This window comes from Apodemus sylvaticus, chromosome 14 (assembly GCF_947179515.1).
Source record: "Apodemus sylvaticus chromosome 14, mApoSyl1.1, whole genome shotgun sequence".
NCBI lineage: Eukaryota > Metazoa > Chordata > Mammalia > Rodentia > Muridae > Apodemus > Apodemus sylvaticus.
In genome coordinates this window covers 2,664,487-2,681,557 of record NC_067485.1, presented here as the reverse complement: position 1 = coordinate 2,681,557, position 17,071 = coordinate 2,664,487, and the positions used below count along the sequence as shown (strand labels likewise).

The following is a 17,071-nucleotide window of genomic DNA, read 5'->3' as shown; positions in this document are numbered from 1 at the left end:
ATGTATCCATTATGACATATGATATATCTATAAAAGGATGGCTAACAAAAAAGAAATTTGAACAGTGAATTCACTGAGTATAACATTTTGTTCCTCAGAGATATGTGACGTAGGGACTAAGTTTACTTTACAACATTGTTCTTACCTCCTATCAACATTGTTCTTACCTCCTATCAGCTGTTCATTGCAATGAAATTCGCAATGTCACTAGTAATATGCAAGCAGCAGTAGCTTTCCTATAGACCATTTGCTTTCTAGAATCTTTTGGACTTATATGTATTACCATTTAATGAGTATAGCTTTTACATAATAAGAAGAAATGGATTGCCAGTTGTATAGTGTAGCTCTAATAGGGCTATGTTTCAAATGATGATATATACTAAGTCATTGTTTCCATGTCCTCTTTCTTAAAGGACGGCCTTGCAAAAACAAATCAGTTACAGGACATTAAGTTACATGATTTTGCTGGGCAGTGGTGGTGCATGCCTTTAATCCCAGCACTTGAGAAACAGAGGCAGGCTTATTTCTGAGTTCAAGGCCAGCCTGGTATACAGAGAGAGTTCCAGGAAAGCCAGGGCTATACAGAGAAACCCTGTCTCAAAAAACCAAAAACAAAACAAAAATACCAAAGAAACAACAAAAAAAGGTCCATGGTTTTGTAAGAATGTAAGAATCATCAATACACTTAGAGTTGTGCTTATTTACAGTGTAGCTTTTCTTTAAAATTTTCTGCACACATTAAAACTTCTTCAGAGACATACTTGTATGAACTTGCATACAAAAATTACCTTCTGTATCTTCTAGAACTTTGACAATGTTTTTCAGTATTTTGGTCTTCCCAATTAAATCCTAAAATAGAGTAACAGAAAATGTATATATGGAAATTAGGCAAAATATAAATTACTATCTTCAGTGAACCTTACAGTTATGCATGATTTAATCAACAAATTCTTCATCCATCTCAACTGAAGTTACAGAAGTGCACCAAAAGAAAGAAATTATTTTTGCCAATTTTAAAACAGGAAAGGGAATTTACAGCTTTACCTATAGTGTTGAGGTTTCTGTAGGTCTCTAGCATGACATCTTTGTAGAACCTCTTCTGAGAAGGATCCAGAAAAGCCCACTCCTCCTGAGTGAAGTTTACATGCACGTCCTTGTAAGTCACTGCATTCTAGAGAATCCCATATACGGGTACAAATGAAAGTACGATAGAGACAACATTGGGCATGTATTCTTCACACAATGCATTCATATAATTCCGGAGCCTACCCCACTTATTTATTGACACAGAAGTTCTATTATTAACTACCAAGTCATATGAGAAGGAAACTTAATAATGAAGTTCAGCCCTGTCATTTCTTAGCCCTTGAATGGGATGTAGCCTTTCTAGAGAAAGGTCAATTACAGACATAAAGAGGAGAGAAGTTCTATAATAGTGTTTATCACACATCAAAGAAATTGTATTAACATTAACAGCTACTAACTGTTGGTTCCATAGCTGCCTGCAACTATTACAAAGTGGGTTTCTGGAACAGAAGCTGAGGGATAAATAGGGAAGGGAAAGGGCGAAAAGAAGTATGGCTAAGACAATATTCACTGATCAAAGCCAGAAACTTTAATGGCGCCAGACCTTTTAACAGTTTGGGCAAACCCTTCCCCCCAGACTACGGGCTGAGTTCCGGTGGAAGTTGTCTAGCTTCTCTTGGAGGTCCTCATCTTGACTGCTCCGGCAGCTGGGTGGGTCACCTGCTTAATTCAGGAATTCCTAGACCTGGAGGAACAATGAACTTAACCTTTACTTCAAGCACTCCACCCTAGGTGGAGCAGGATCCTGGCTATCTGGGAGAAGTTAACCTTGACCAAAGTCAAACTCTGACCATGTGCATGACTGCCCCAATATGGCTCTGTACAACTAACTATAAAAATCAATAAGTATGCTGGGTCTATTATTGGCTTATACTGTTAACACTGCAGTAAGGAGACAGAGGCAGAAGTATCACATTGAGTTGGATGCCAGGATGGTGTACACAAATAGTTCTAGGACAGGCAAAGATACACAGTAAGAACCTGTCAGCCTTGCCAGGGTTTATCAACCAAACCAGAAAGTTAGAAAGAACTCATAAGTTTTTACTTAAATTATTAAGAGATTGTAAGAGATACATACAATTCAGTTCTGTATTCATCTTCCAGAGACCTGAGGTACACCAGTTCAAACTATAACATTAATGAGATACTTCCAAAATGGAATATATATTTAAACAGTTACAATTGGACAGAAGAAAATGTTATTAATGTTAATAAGAAGTAAACACATAGGGCTGGAGAGATAGTTCAGCAGTGAAGTATAGGGCATGGTTCTGATTCTCTGACTGGGATTTGGCCTGTAAATCATGCAGGTTCTTAATTGGTTCTTAGTCCATCAATAAACCTGCCAGCAGCCAATGAAAGTATGGAAGAGTCAGGACTTCCAGGTTTCTAAAGGTGAGGAAAGAAGAGGCAGGAGGCAGCAAAGGGAGATTGGCCAAGCTTGAGAGAGAGAAAGGGTCACCAGCCATGTGAGATCCCCAGTGGAGTAGACATTGGCCACTTTTCCAGGTGGGAGATTAGAAATGCAACTAGCTGAGGGCTGATTGCAAGTGTTAAGCAAGGAGAAGAAAACTGGGCAAGAAAGTTAGGGAAGATTTAGAGTGTTGAGCAAGGACTAAAGAAAGGACACAGTAGCTTAGAGAGGCATGGAAAAGCCCAGCCACTGAGCCATAAGGCAGGGTAAAAATATTAATGTATGTGAGTGTGTATGTGTGTGTGTGTGTGTGTGTGTGAGAGAGAGAGAGAGAGAGAGAGAGAGAGAGAGAGATCCATGAATCCAAGGGAACCAGACTAGGAACTGGTAGTATGCCTGTCTGGAGCTTAGGAAGGGGTAGTTAAAAGGATACACACTACATGAAAAGCACTTGCTGGCCCTGCAAATAAGTAAGCTCATTGCTTGTATTTACATGAAGCTTACAGCTATCTATTACTCCACTTTCAGGAAGTCTCACGCCACCTTCTGACTACTGTGAAGACTGGGCACACATGAGGTGTATATTTACACATACGGCAAAAGACTCATAGACTTCCTAACATAAGTCACAACAAACACACCAGTTAGAAGGAAGGTCAGCTCCTGCCATGCAATGACTGACAATGGTCAGCAGTATTATCATCATGAGTAGTGCCATCCTGGGAAATAGAATGATAATGTATCCAAAATTTGAAAAAAATCAAGATGTGGGTGAACCTCAGCACAAAAGCACATGTTTCCTCATACAGACTCTAAGAGAACACAAATGACAGCCCAGGCTACTATACCCAGAAAAACTCTCAATCATCATAGATGGAGAAACCAAGATATTCCATGATAAAACTAAATTTATACAGTATCTGTCCACAAATCCAGCCCTACAAAGGATAATTGATGGAAAATGCCAATACAAGGAGGGAAACTACAGCCTAGCAAAAGCAAGAAAGTAATCTTCTTCCAACAAACCCAAAAGAAGATACCCACACAAACATAAAAATAACATCAAAAATAACAAGAAGCAACAATCACTATTCCCTAATATCTCTTAACAACAATGGACTCAACTCCCCAATAAAAAGACATAGACTAACAAAATATTTCTCATGTAAATCTTCAATTTTATCAGAAAATGTTTATAATTCCCCTTTTAATTAATTTAGTAAATGTTTCTATATCTGCCATTTTATCTGCATTATTTTTCATGATCCTAAATTTTAATGTCTTTCTATATACTTCCTCTATTTTATCAGAAATGTTTTCAATGTAAATCTTAGATTTTATCACAAATGTTTCTATTTCCACCTTCAATTAATTTAGAAAGAGCTTTTATATCTACCATTTTATATGTAAATTTTCCATGAAATAGTCAATTTTAACGTGTTTGTGTATTTATTTCTTGAATTTTACCAGAAATATTTCCATGTAAATCTTCAATGTTATCTGAAATTGTTTATAATTCTACCTTCAATCAGCTTAGAATTATCTTTATGCTACCATTTTATCTATATAATTTCCATGATAATCTTGATTTGTTTGTTTGTTTGTTTGTTTGTTTTTCAGACAGGGTTTCTCTGTGTAGCGCTGGCTGTCCTGGAACTCACTCTGTAGACCAGGCAGGCCTCGAATTCAGAAATCTGCCTGCCTCTGCCTCCCAAGCGCTGGGATTAAAGGCATGCGCCACCACCGCCTGGCTGATAATCTTGAATTTTAACATGTTTTTTCTATATATTTCTTCAATTTTATCAGAAATATTTTCCATGTAAATCTTCAAGTTTACTGGAAATTGTTTATAATTCCACTTTCAATCAACTTAGGAATACTTTTATACCAACCATGATTATATCTATATAAAATTTTCCATGATAATCTTCAATTCTAAGATGTTTTCCTACATTTTTCTATGATTTTATCAGGAATATTTTCCACATAAATCTTCAATTATATCATAAAATGTTTCTATCCTATATTTCAATTAATTTACCAATGTTTTACATGTCTACCACTTTACTCTTTCATTTTCCATTAAAATTGTCAATTTTAACGCATTTATCTGAAATATTTTCCATGTAAATCTTTAATTTTATCATAAAGTATTCTTATTTCCCTTTACTTCCCTTTTCAATAAATAAAAAAATTATAAAAAAAAACAAAAAACAAAAAAAAAAACAGGTGCTCTGGTGAGTCAGGCCCTGCAGAGCGAATGATCCAGCCCTGAGGCCTCTGGCGGGAGCCTTCAGGCCTCCGCTTTGGGATCGGGAGCAGCCTGGGCAACGGCACCTGGTCTCCAGGCAGTGCAGGAGGTCAGCTGTGCACTTGGAGACCAGCTGCGAAGATGAAGCTTGCACTGGTGAGTCCAGCATTGACAACAAGACCAACTAACACCACTGAGAACTAGATGGCAAAAGGCAAACGCAGGAACGTTACTAACAGAAATCAAGGCAATATGGCAGCATCTGAACCCAATTCTCCATTAACAGCATGTCCTGGATACACCAACACTCCAGAAAAACAAGATATGGATTTAAAAATCACTGGTCATGATGCTGTTACAGGATCACATGAAGGACATAAATAAATCTCTTAAAGAAATTCAGGAGAAAATGGATCAAAAGTTAGAAGCCCTTACAAGGGAAACACAAAAAACACTGAAAGAAATACAGGAGAATTCAGAAGCCAATAAGGACTAAACGCAAAAATCACTTAAAGAAATACAGGAGAACTTTGGTCAACAGGCTGAGGTCATGAAAGAGGAAACACAAAAATCTCCTAAAGAATTACAGGCAAACACAAACAAGCCAGTGAAGGAGCCATCCAGGATCTAAAATCATAAGTAGAAACAACTAAGAAATCTCAAAGGGAGACAACTTTGGAGATAGAAAACCTTGGGAAGAAATTAGGGGCCATAGATGCAAATATCAACAACAGAATACAAGAGATAGAAGAAAGAATCTCAGATGCTGAAGATACCATAGAAACCATGGACTCAACAGTTAAAGAAAATACAAAATGCAAAAAACTTGTAACCCAAAACATCCAGGAAATCCAGGACACAATGAGAAGACCAAACCTAAGAATTATAGGCATAGATGAGAGTGAAGATTTACAACTTAAAGGGCCAGCAAATATCTTCAATAAAATTATGGAAGAAAACTTCCCTAACCTAAAGAGAGAGATGCCCATGAATATACAAGAAGCCTACAGAACTCCAAACAGACAGGACCAGAACAGAAATACCTCCCATCACATCATAATCAAAACCCCAAATGTATTAAACAAAGAATGAATATTAAAGGCAGTAAGAGAAAAAGGCCAAGTAACATATAAAGGAAGACTTATCAGAATCACACCAGATTTCTCACCAGAGACTATGAAAACTAGAAGATCCTGGGCAGATCTCATGCAGACTCTAAGAGAACACAAATGCCAGTCAAAACTACTATACCCAGCAAAACTCTCAATCACCATAGATGGAGAAACTAAGATATTCCATGACAAAACCAAGTTACCCTATATCTTTCCACAAACCCAGGCCTACAAAGGATAATAGGAGGAAAACACCAATACAAGGAGGGAAACTTCACCCTGGAAAAAACAAGATAGTAACCTTTTTTCATCAAACCCAAAAGAAGATAAGCAATCAAATTTAAAAAATAACATCAAAAATGACAGGAAGTAATAATCACTATTCTTTAATATCTCTTAACATCAATGGGCTCAATGCCCCAATAAAAAGGCATAGACAGACTGGATACGTAAACATTTTGTACGTACTACATTTTGCTGCAAACAGGAAATACACCTCAATGTCAAAGACAAACACTTCCTTAGAGTAAAAGGCTGGAAGACAATTTACAAGCAAATTGTTTCAGGAAACAAGCTGGAGTAGCCATTCTAATATCAGATAAAATTGACTTTCAACCCAAAGTCATCAAAAGAGACTCTGAGGGACACTTCTTGCTGGTCAAAGGAAAAATACAACAAGAAGAACTCTCAATCCTGAACATCTATCTATGCTCCAAATGCAAGGGCACCCTCATTCATAAAAGAAACTTTACTAAAGCTCGAAGCACACATTGCACCTAACACAATAATTGTGGGTGACTTCAACACTGCACTTTCCTCAATGGATTGATCAGGAAGACAGAAACTGAACAGGGACACAGTGAAACTAATGGAAGATTTAGACCAATTAGATTTAACAGATATATATATAGAACATTTTATCCTAAGCAAAAGAATATACCTTTTTCTCAGCACCTCATAGTACCTTCTCCAAAATCGATCATATAATTGGTCACAAGACAGACCTCAACAAATATAAAAAGATCAAAATAATCCCATGCCCCCTATCAGATCACTATGGAGTAAAAGTGGTCTTCAATAGCAACAAAAACAAAACAAAGCCCACATACACATGCAAACTGAACAATATTCTACTCAATGATACCTTAGTCAAGGAAGAAATAAAGAAATCAAAGAGTTTTTAGAATTTAATGAAAATGAAGACACAACATACCCAAATCTATGGGACACAATGAAAGCAGTGCTAAGAGGAAAACTCATAGCCCTGAGTGCCTCCAAAAAGAAAATGGAGAGAGCATACACCAGCAGCTTAATGACCCACCTGAAATCCCTGGAGCAAAAAGAAGCCAATTCACCCAGGAGGAGTAGAAGACAGGAAATCATCAAACTCAGGGCTGAAATCAATCAAGTAGAAACAAAGAGAACCATACAAAGAATCAACAAAACCAGGAGCTGGTTCTTTGAGAAAAATCAACAAGATAGATAAACCCTTAGCCAGATTAACCAAAGGGCACAGAGACAGTATCCAGATTAACAAAATTAAAAATTAAAAGGGAGATACAACAACAGAAACTGAGGAAATTCAAAAAATCATTAGATCCTACTACAAAAGCCTATACTCAGCACAAGTGGAGAATCTGGAGGAAATGGACAGTTTCCCAGACAGATATCAGACACCAAAATTAAATCAGGATCAAATAGATCATCTAAAGAGTCCCATAACACCTAAAGAAATAAAAGGGGTCATAGAAAGTCTCCCAACCAAAAAAAGCACGGGACCAGATGGCTTCAGTGCAGAGTTCTATCAGACATTCATAGAAGACTTAACACCAATACTCTTCAAACTATTTCACAAAATAGAAACAGAAGGAACACTGCCCAACTCCTTCTATGAAGCCACAATTACGCTGATACCAAAACCACACAAAGATCCAACAAAGAAAGAGAACTTCTGGCCAATTTCCCTTATGAATATCGATGCAAAAATACTTAATAAAATTCTTGACAATCGAATCCAAGAACACATCAAAACGATCATCCACCATGATCAAGTAGGCTTCATTCCAGGGATGCAGGGATGGTTCAATAAAAGGAAATCCATCAATACGATCCACTACATAAACAAACTCAAAGTAAAAAACCATATGATCATTTCATTAGATGATGAAAAAGCATTTGACAAAATTCAGCATCCTTTCATGCTAAAAGTATTGGAAAGAACAGGAATTCAAGGCCCATACCTAAACATAGTTAAAGCAATATAGAGCAAACCGGTAGCCAACATCAAAGTAAATGGAAAGAAACTTGAAGCAATCCCACTAAAATCAGGGACTAGACAAGTCTGCCCTCTCTCTCCATACCTTTTCAATATAGTACTTGAAGTTCTAGCTAGAGCAATTAGACAACATAAGGAGATCAAGGGGATACAAATTGGAAAGGAAGAAGTCAAATTATCACTATCTGCAGATGACATGATAGTATACTTAAGTAACCCAAAAAACTACACCAGAGAACTCCTACAGCTAATAAACAACTTCAGCAAAGTGGCTGGTTATAAAATCATCTCAAGCAAATCAGTTGCCTTCTTATACTCAAAGGATAAGCAGGCTGAGAAGGAAGTTAGGGAAATGACACCCTTTACAATAGTCACAAACAATATAAAGTATCTTGGTGTGACTCTAACCAAACAAGTGAAAGATCTATAAGACAAGAACTTCAGGTCTCTGAAGAAGGAAATCAAAGACCTCAGAAAATGGAAAAATCTTCCATGCTCGTGGATTGGTGTTGGGTTCCATAGCTGCCTGCAGCTATTACGAAGTGGATTTCTGGAACAGAAGCTGAGGGATGAATAGGGAAGGGGTGAAAAGAAGAATGGCTAAGACAATATTCACTGATCAAAGCCGGAAACTTTAATGGCGCCAGACCTTTTAACAGTTTGGGCAAACCCTTCCCCCCCAGACTCTGGGCTGAGTTCTGGTGGAAGTTGTCTAGCTTCTCTTGGAGGTCCTCATCTTGACTGCTCTGGCAGCTGGGTGGGTCACCTGCTTAATTCAGGAATTCCTAGACCTGGAGGAACAAAGAGAACTTAACCTTTACTTGGAGCACTCCACCCTAGGTGGAGCAGGATCCTGGCTATCTGGGAGAAGTTAACCTTGACCATAGTCAAATACACTCCTAGCACTCCACCTAAGGATAAAACTTCCTGCTTTAACCTACTTCCCTATTATGTCCTAATGGCAGATTCCTGCCCAAAGCCAGGGATTGTCCTTGACCAAAGTCAAACTCAAACCATGTGCATGACTGCCCCAATAAGGCTCTGTACAGATTGGCAGGATTAATATAGTTAAAATGGCCATCTTGCCAAAAGCAATCTACAGATTCAACGCAATCCCCATCAAAATCCCAACTCAGTTCTTCACAGAGTTAGAAAAAGAAATTCTCAAATTCATCTGGAATAACAAAAAACCCAGGATAGCTAAAACTATTCTCAACAGTAAAAGAACTTCTTGGGGAATCAGTATTCCAGACTTCAAGCAATACTACAGAGCAATAGTGTTAAAAACTGCATGGTATTGGCACAGTGACAGGCAAGTGGACCAATGGAATAGAATTGAAGACCCAGAAATGAATCCACACACCTATGGTCACTTGATCTTCGACAAAGGAGCTGAAAACATCCAGTGGAAAAAAGATAGCCTTTTCAACAAATGGTGCTGGTTCAACTGGAGGTCAGCATGCTGAAGAATGCGAATTGATCCATTCTTATCTACTTGTACTAAACTCAACTCCAAATGGATCAAGGACCTCCACATAAAACCTGACACACTGAAACTAATAGAAAACTGGGCAAGATCCTTGAGGACATGGGCACAGGGGGAAAGTTCCTGAACAAAACACCAATAGCTTATGCTCTAAGATCAAGAATTAACAAATGGGACCTCATTAAATTACAAAGTTTCTGTAAGGCAAAGGACACTGTCAAAAGGACAAATCAGCAACCAACAAATTGGGAAAAGGTTTTCACCAACCCTACATCTGTATATATTGGCTAATATCCAATATATACAAAGAACTCAAGAAGTTAGAACCCTGGGAACCAAATAACCCTATTAAAAAATGGGGTACAGATCTAAACAAAGAATTTTCACCTGAAGAAATTCGGATGGCTGAGAAGCACCTTAAGAAATGCTCAACATCATTAGTCATTAGGGAAATGCAAATCAAAATAACCCTGAGATTTCACCTCACACCAGTCAGAATGGCTAAGGTTAGAAACTCAGGAGACAGCAGGTGTTGGCGAGGATGTGGAGAAAGAGGATCATTCCTCCACTGCTGGTGGGGTTGTAAGATGGTACAACCACTTTGGAAATCAGTCTGGCGGTTCCTCAGAAAACTGGAATGACACTTCCGGAGGACCCTGATATACCTCTCCTGGGCATATACCCAAAGGATTCCCCGGCATGTAATAAAGACACATGCTCCATTATGTTCATAGTAGCCTTATTTATAATAGCCAGAAGCTGGAAAGAACCGAGATGTCCCTCAATGGAGGAATGGATACAGAAAATGTGGCATATTTACACAATGGAATACTACTCAGCAATTAAAAACAATGAATTCATGAAATTTTTAGGCAAATGGTTGGATCTGGAAAATATCATCCTAAGTGAGGCAACCCAATCACAAAAGAATACATATGGAATGCAATCTCTGATAAGTGGATATTAATTAGCCCAGAAGCTCTGAATACCCAAGGCACAATTAGCATAACAAATGACTCCCATGAAGAAGTAAGGAGAGGGTCCTGATCTTGGAAAGGCTTGATCTAGCATTGGAGGGGAGTATCAGCACAGAGAAAAAGGAGAGAGGTGTTTGGAGAATGAGTGGAGAGAAGGTTTATGGGACATATGGGGAGGGGGGAACTGGGAAAGGGGAAATCACTAGGAATGTAAACAAAGAATATAGAAAATAAAAATATATAATTAAAACAAAAACAAAAAAAGAGCACATATTTGCTACATAAAACCACATACATTACAGACCCATCTGACAATAACAATAAATAAATAAATAAATAATGCCAGGTATGTATGTCGATCCACATTTGATCCCAGCATTTTAAGCCAGAATCAATTTGATCTCTACAATCAAGGCCTGCCTGGTCTACAGGCTTACTATGAGGACAGCCAAGGTCACAAAGAGAAATTGTCTTCAAAAATAAAAATAAAATTTTATACTATGAAAACTTTAAGTAAGCAAAATAACTTAGTGCTGAATAGCTAGATATTGTGTCTACTATATCATATGCAATTTTAAGACAGAGTGTATTATAGGGAAGGCATGATAGGAAGGAAGGACATGAGAAGAAAGTTGAAGGATAAGTTTCAAGCTAAACAGAATAAACAGAAAGAAGAGGAATTAGATTGTTTGTAGAGACTTAAATCCTAATTCAATAACAAGTTGCATCTAAACAAACACATTTTGCTTACCATTTTATTTTTCTAACTTGCATGTTAGAACTGTTGTGTTTAAATTCTGAAAGCAAATGTGTCTCAAGTAACAAACAGGATTATTTGGTTGGTTCTTCCCGACCACATTCCACTTATGTGGAAGCTTATGATAGAAACTCAAGTTCCAAAGTAAAAGCAAAAAACCATGGACAAACATTGTTTCCTGGCCTGCTTGGTCACTTGCTCAGCTAGCTGGCTCATCCAACCCAGGCCCACTTCCTTAGGGATTCTTCCACACTTAGTGGAAGAGCTTTCGCTAGTCAATTGTCAATCACCACAATCTCTCACAAAGTTAGCAATCAGCCAGTCTGACTGGGGTCACCCCCTCAATTGTAGTTCCCTCAAATGAGGCAATTCAAGCAAATTAGGAGATGGAGGCAATAATATATGACAAAATTTTAAGAAGCCCAAACCTAATCAGTCACTTAATATTAAGAATCCCATCATTGTGGTGCACGCCTTTAATCCCAGCACTCGGGAGACAGAGGTAGACTGATTTCTGAGTTAGAAGCAAGCTTGGTCTACAGAGTGAGTTCCAGGACAGTCAGGGCTAATCAGAGAAATACTGTCTTGAAAAACAAAACAAGCAAACAAACAAACAAAAAATCCAATCATTGATTACTGTAAGAACTGGAAAACACAGATTTTCTAAGAAATGAGAGAAACGATCCTTTTGGGTTAAAAAGAGAAAACTAAAACTGTTACTCCAGAGAAAGTTCCCAAACCAAGAAAAAAATCAAAGATTTTATAGTAAGTTATCAGAAGACAAAAAGAGGTGAACATTTCTAGAGAAACAACAATATAATTAGAAAAGCATTATAATTAATGAATCCTACACCATAGATGGCAGCAGTGGAAAAAGGAAACACAAAAACAGACTTGTGAACATAGCATGGTCACATAAATAAGAACTGCAAGATTGTAATCAGAATACAAATTACAAAATCAGTGTCCAGCACTCATCCTGTTCATTCTGGTTCTCTACGTTGACAACAATGTGAGATGGATTGGGAATTAAGGCTCTTCCAACACTTTGAAGAGATTAAGCATTCTGATAGTTCAAATTTGAACGAAATAGGGTTAATAACAAAAACTGTTGCACTCTTTTATGTTAAGAGAAAAGGGTATCTATTAGCATCATTTAGAAACCATGTTGTTTCCTATGATAGGTGATTAGATGTTGACTGTGTACCACATTTATGAAATGGAAACTTTAAAAAAAGTACAAAATAACAGATTAAAAAACATTGTCCTGGGCAGCAACACATTGGGATCAGTGCAAGTGCCCCTTGAGGCAACATAGTTTGTGTCAGAAACATTTTTCTTTTTTGTCTTTTTTAAAAAAGATTTATTCATTTATTATATGTAAGTACACTATAGCTGTCTTCAGACACCCCAGAAAAGGGCATCAGATCTCATTACGGATTGTTGTGAGCCACCATGTGGTTTCTGGATTTGAACTCAGGACCTTCAAAGAGTAGTCAGTGCTTAATTGGTTAATGAGCCATTTCTCTAGCCCCAGAAACATTTTTCAAAAGCGCTGAAAATTCAGCTGTTCTAGACTTTATATCTTCCCATGGAGGAAATCAAATAACAAAAAAATTAAAATATTAATTACAAATAAAAAAATCTCTGTAACAATAACACTCATCAAGCTCTGGCTAATGCTGGAAGAGGAGCCAGGATAGAAGAGATTTTGCATTCAACATATGCAATCATCCTTAAGTCTTTTTAGGTTCACAGCCTGTGGGAAGCCATCCTGAGCTATTCGGACTATTGCTTACTCATGGCCCTAAGGTGGTGGCTGCTAAAATACAAGAACAATTAACTAGAGCCTCTCCCGCGGGCATTGGTTTAGCCATTGTCTCGAAGATAACTGCAGAATGATCCTGCCTGCATCATCACCCGCCGACTCCGGTAATTGCGGTGGAAGGAAGTCCTGAGATAACTGCGGCAGGCTCCAGCCTGTGCAAACACCTGTTGTCTCCACCAGAGGACCCTTATCTCTTCCTGCTGAAACTGCTAGGATTGCCTTTCCTTTCTTTGTCCTTGCCTTGGGGTACGCCCCTCCTGAAAGCCTTAAAACCTGGGTACCCCAGAACAATAAACGAGGCTTTGACACAACCCAGATTGGCTTGTCGTTCTTGGTGCTTGGCCTCCCTCCTTCTCTCCCCTCTTTTTGACCCGCAGGTAGCACCCCTTCGGAAACCTGGAATAACTGACCCGCGGGACGGGTTACAACAGCCTAGGTGATATTGTGAACAATTTAAGGATAGAGTAGAGACTACTTGATTTAGATATCTGGTAGTTGGTAGACTTACATAGCAAATATATTTGACTAATTATTTCTTAAGTATACCAATACCCTGAAAAAGTAGATCATACTTCAGCAACATAGTCCTAAATGAAAGGCCTCAGAGGATGCAAAAGATAGAAAAAAAATAGGAAGTAGAAAGTATAAAAGCTGAGGTGGTGGGCCAAGAGAAAAGGCTTCTGCTAAGGCGGCTTGTATACTACCTGCAGGGGAAAATGGAAAGAAATGGGAGATTTCCATGAAGTCAGCAGAAACTAGCATTCAATGGGACAAACTAAAGAGGCATCTAATGAAACAACACTGCCCACTGAGAGCAGAGTAATCTCATCAACATCACTGGCCTTGCCTGCAGTGGTTTGGGGCTGATATTATCAGCCCCATGTGTTAGGAATTCTTGGAATCTGAAGACCAGAGGCATCCCCTCTCTACAGGACCAGGCCACAAACCATTAACAGCTCTCTCAAGCATATGCCTTGTTTAAGGGAAGCAGTTCTGGTTTTTGTTTGTTTGTTTGTTTGTTTTTTGTAATAAATACCTCAAGACCTTAGGGAAAGTCCCTGGTTCCTAGTCCACAGGCTGTTACAGGCCCCGTCAAGCATGTGCCTGGGTTTGAGACGGAGCTATGTAATTCTCTATCCATGAAGGCCTCAGGGATAGCCTTGTTGAGCAGACCAGTCCTTACCACAACAGTGTTTTTCCTTTTCAAATGGTGTCGCCAGATGTCTTGCCCACATGGCAGAACTATGCTTTTCTCAAGAAGGAAAATGATCCTTTATGCCACACCCAGCCTTAGTGTTGTTTGTGAGTCTGCAATATTTCATTGAGCAGATTGTTACCGTGCTGACCTTTGATCTGGGGATGGGCCTAGCGTCTGTCTGTTAATCGGGGTTGTCTCCTTTGTTATAATCTGGAGCCATATTTCCCCACAGTCCTGATGAACAGCCATGAGTATCCCCTAGCATCCCAATCTCTAACGTGCTTGCTTAGCATACTATTTATCAGTGGGGTATTTTAGAGGCAGTTCCTCCCTCAGCTAAATTCTACTTGGTAGGACTTACTATGTCCTAAGTATTAGAAAATCTTTACATCATGGAGTCTACTCTGCTCATCACAGCTTAAATTTGGAGTGCTACCCAGGGCATGAGATGGGGTTTACAACTGACACAAAGTTAACTCCAAATGGATCTTAAATGGCAAGGAAACAAGTTCTAAAAGATACCAGAGAACATGGGCCGCTCCGATTTTGGCATCCTGCCAAGGATGTTTAATATTCAAGCCCTTGCTCCAAAGGCACCTTTGCACCTTTGCACCTTCCATAATGAAGTCATTCAGATGCCACCACTGAGTACATCTAGTGGCTAAGACCACAGGGCATCCCAGGTGATTACTAGTTTCCACCTAACCCAGGGGAGGGGCCCAGTACTAAGACTCCTGCTTCTCAGAACACTGCTCCTTCAGATTGGGTGCAGTAATCCCATGCTCACCATGATGAGACTTGATAGCTTGCCAGCACTCCGCTAAGGCACCCAACAGCAGAGGTCAAACCATATCACAACAACCACTCAGGAGTGGAGTTGAACCTGCAGCACCGACCAAAGTACCCAGAAGAACCCTCCTCTTCTCCTGATTGGACAGTTTTCCTGGAGGCCCTGATTGGCCAGTGAATCTTGAGTGACATGAGCACTGAAGGCACAGAACAAATGGTTTTCCTGGCCCAGGAATTAAGTACAGACGCAGATCTTTTCCAGATGTGCCAGAGGTTTTTGTTTTGTTTTATCAGGAGTATCATGTTTGCCCATCCTCCAATGGCCTGTCTTTCTGTCTTCCAGCACTCGGCTCAAATATCTTCCCCCTCCTCATCTTCCTAGTCCCCCTCCCTGATTCCTCTTTCTACTCCTCCTCTCCTTCTCTGTCCTCTTTTCCTCTTGTTCATCCTCCTCCTCTTCTGCCTCTTCCTCTTCTTCATCGTCTCCTCTGGCTCTCCTCCTCCTTTTACAATCAAGATGTGTAGCTTGCACGGTCTATTATTCACCTTGGAGCGGAATGAACAATATGACCCACAGACAGAATGGTTCCATGCCTATTAACAATTAAAAAGACATTTTAAGACACAAACTATGATGCTTGTTTCCCATATTTACACTGATGTCATGATTACTGCAGCTAATATTCCCCTGCTATATATTGTAAGGGTCCAAAATCGCTGAAGGAAGGCCCTAGATTCAAATAGTATGCAAACACAAAAAGCACTTACTCTGCAGAAACAACCAGAATTCTTTCCAGTGGTGACTCCAGACAAAGGCACATACAAGTCCTTATAGGAATCAATTAGAACTCTTTAGAAGAATAGGGCAATCTCAGGAACAGAGACTGAAGAAGGGCCATCCTGGGACCACCACACCTGGGGATCCATCTCCTCTGAAGACATCCATCTCTGACACTGTTGCTGTTGCTGTTGCTGTTGCCAAGAGGCGCTTGCAGACAGTAACCTGGTGTGGCTGTTCCTGGGAGGTACTGGTAGTGCCTGTTGAAAGCAGATGTGGATGTTACTCCCAGCCAACCAAAACACTGAGCTCAGGAACCAGGTGGGGGAGCTAGGAGAAGGACTGAAGGAGCAGAGGGGGATTGAAACCCTATAGGTAGAAAACTGTAGGCTAACCTTGACTACTCAGAGACTAGACCACCAACCTAGAAGTATGCATGGAGGGACGCATGGCTCCAGATACATATGTAGCAGAGGATGGCCTTGTCTGCCATCAGTGGTAGGGGAGGGACTTGGTCCTGTGGAGATTTGATGCTCCGGCATAGGGGAATGATGAAGTGGTAGGGCAGGAGTGGGTGGGTTGGCTGGAGATCACCCTCATAGAGGCAATGGGGGTGGGGAGATTGAATATGGTGGTGGTGGATAGGTAAGTAACCCCAGTAAGGGGGTTATCATTTGAGATGTAAACTAATTGGATGATTAATAAAGAAAAAACTATTTTTTAAATGAAAAGTTTACAGACTTCTCAACACCCACAATAATAACTCAAACTGGACCCTAATTTGGTATATTTCTTGCCCTCCAGCAACTACTATTCTTTCTTCCAAGTATGATCCCATCACCTCCCATCAATCACTTTCTAAATGACTTGTAAAATTCATCACACAAAACTATCTGTGGAATGCAATGTTCAAAACTCCTAGAAACCAGAAATTCATTTTAGAAAATTGTCTTTCCCCTACATCCACAAAGCAGTGTCTCTGTGTGTACACTGGATAGTGATTTTGTAAGAACCACAGCTTTCCACTGCCAGGCCTGCAGAACCTCTCTTCACCCCCCCCCCCCCCAGGAAATCCAAACTTAGCAAGGCTCACAGGCCAAGGTCCTCCGCTCAGGTCACC

The 17,071-nt window shown here is 39.5% G+C and overlaps 1 pseudogene; it reads right to left on the bottom strand.

The window, feature by feature from the left end:
• LOC127665193 (zinc finger protein 226-like) overlaps positions 1-17,071 on the bottom strand; it is a 44,042-nt pseudogene that overhangs the window by 1,461 nt on the left and 25,510 nt on the right.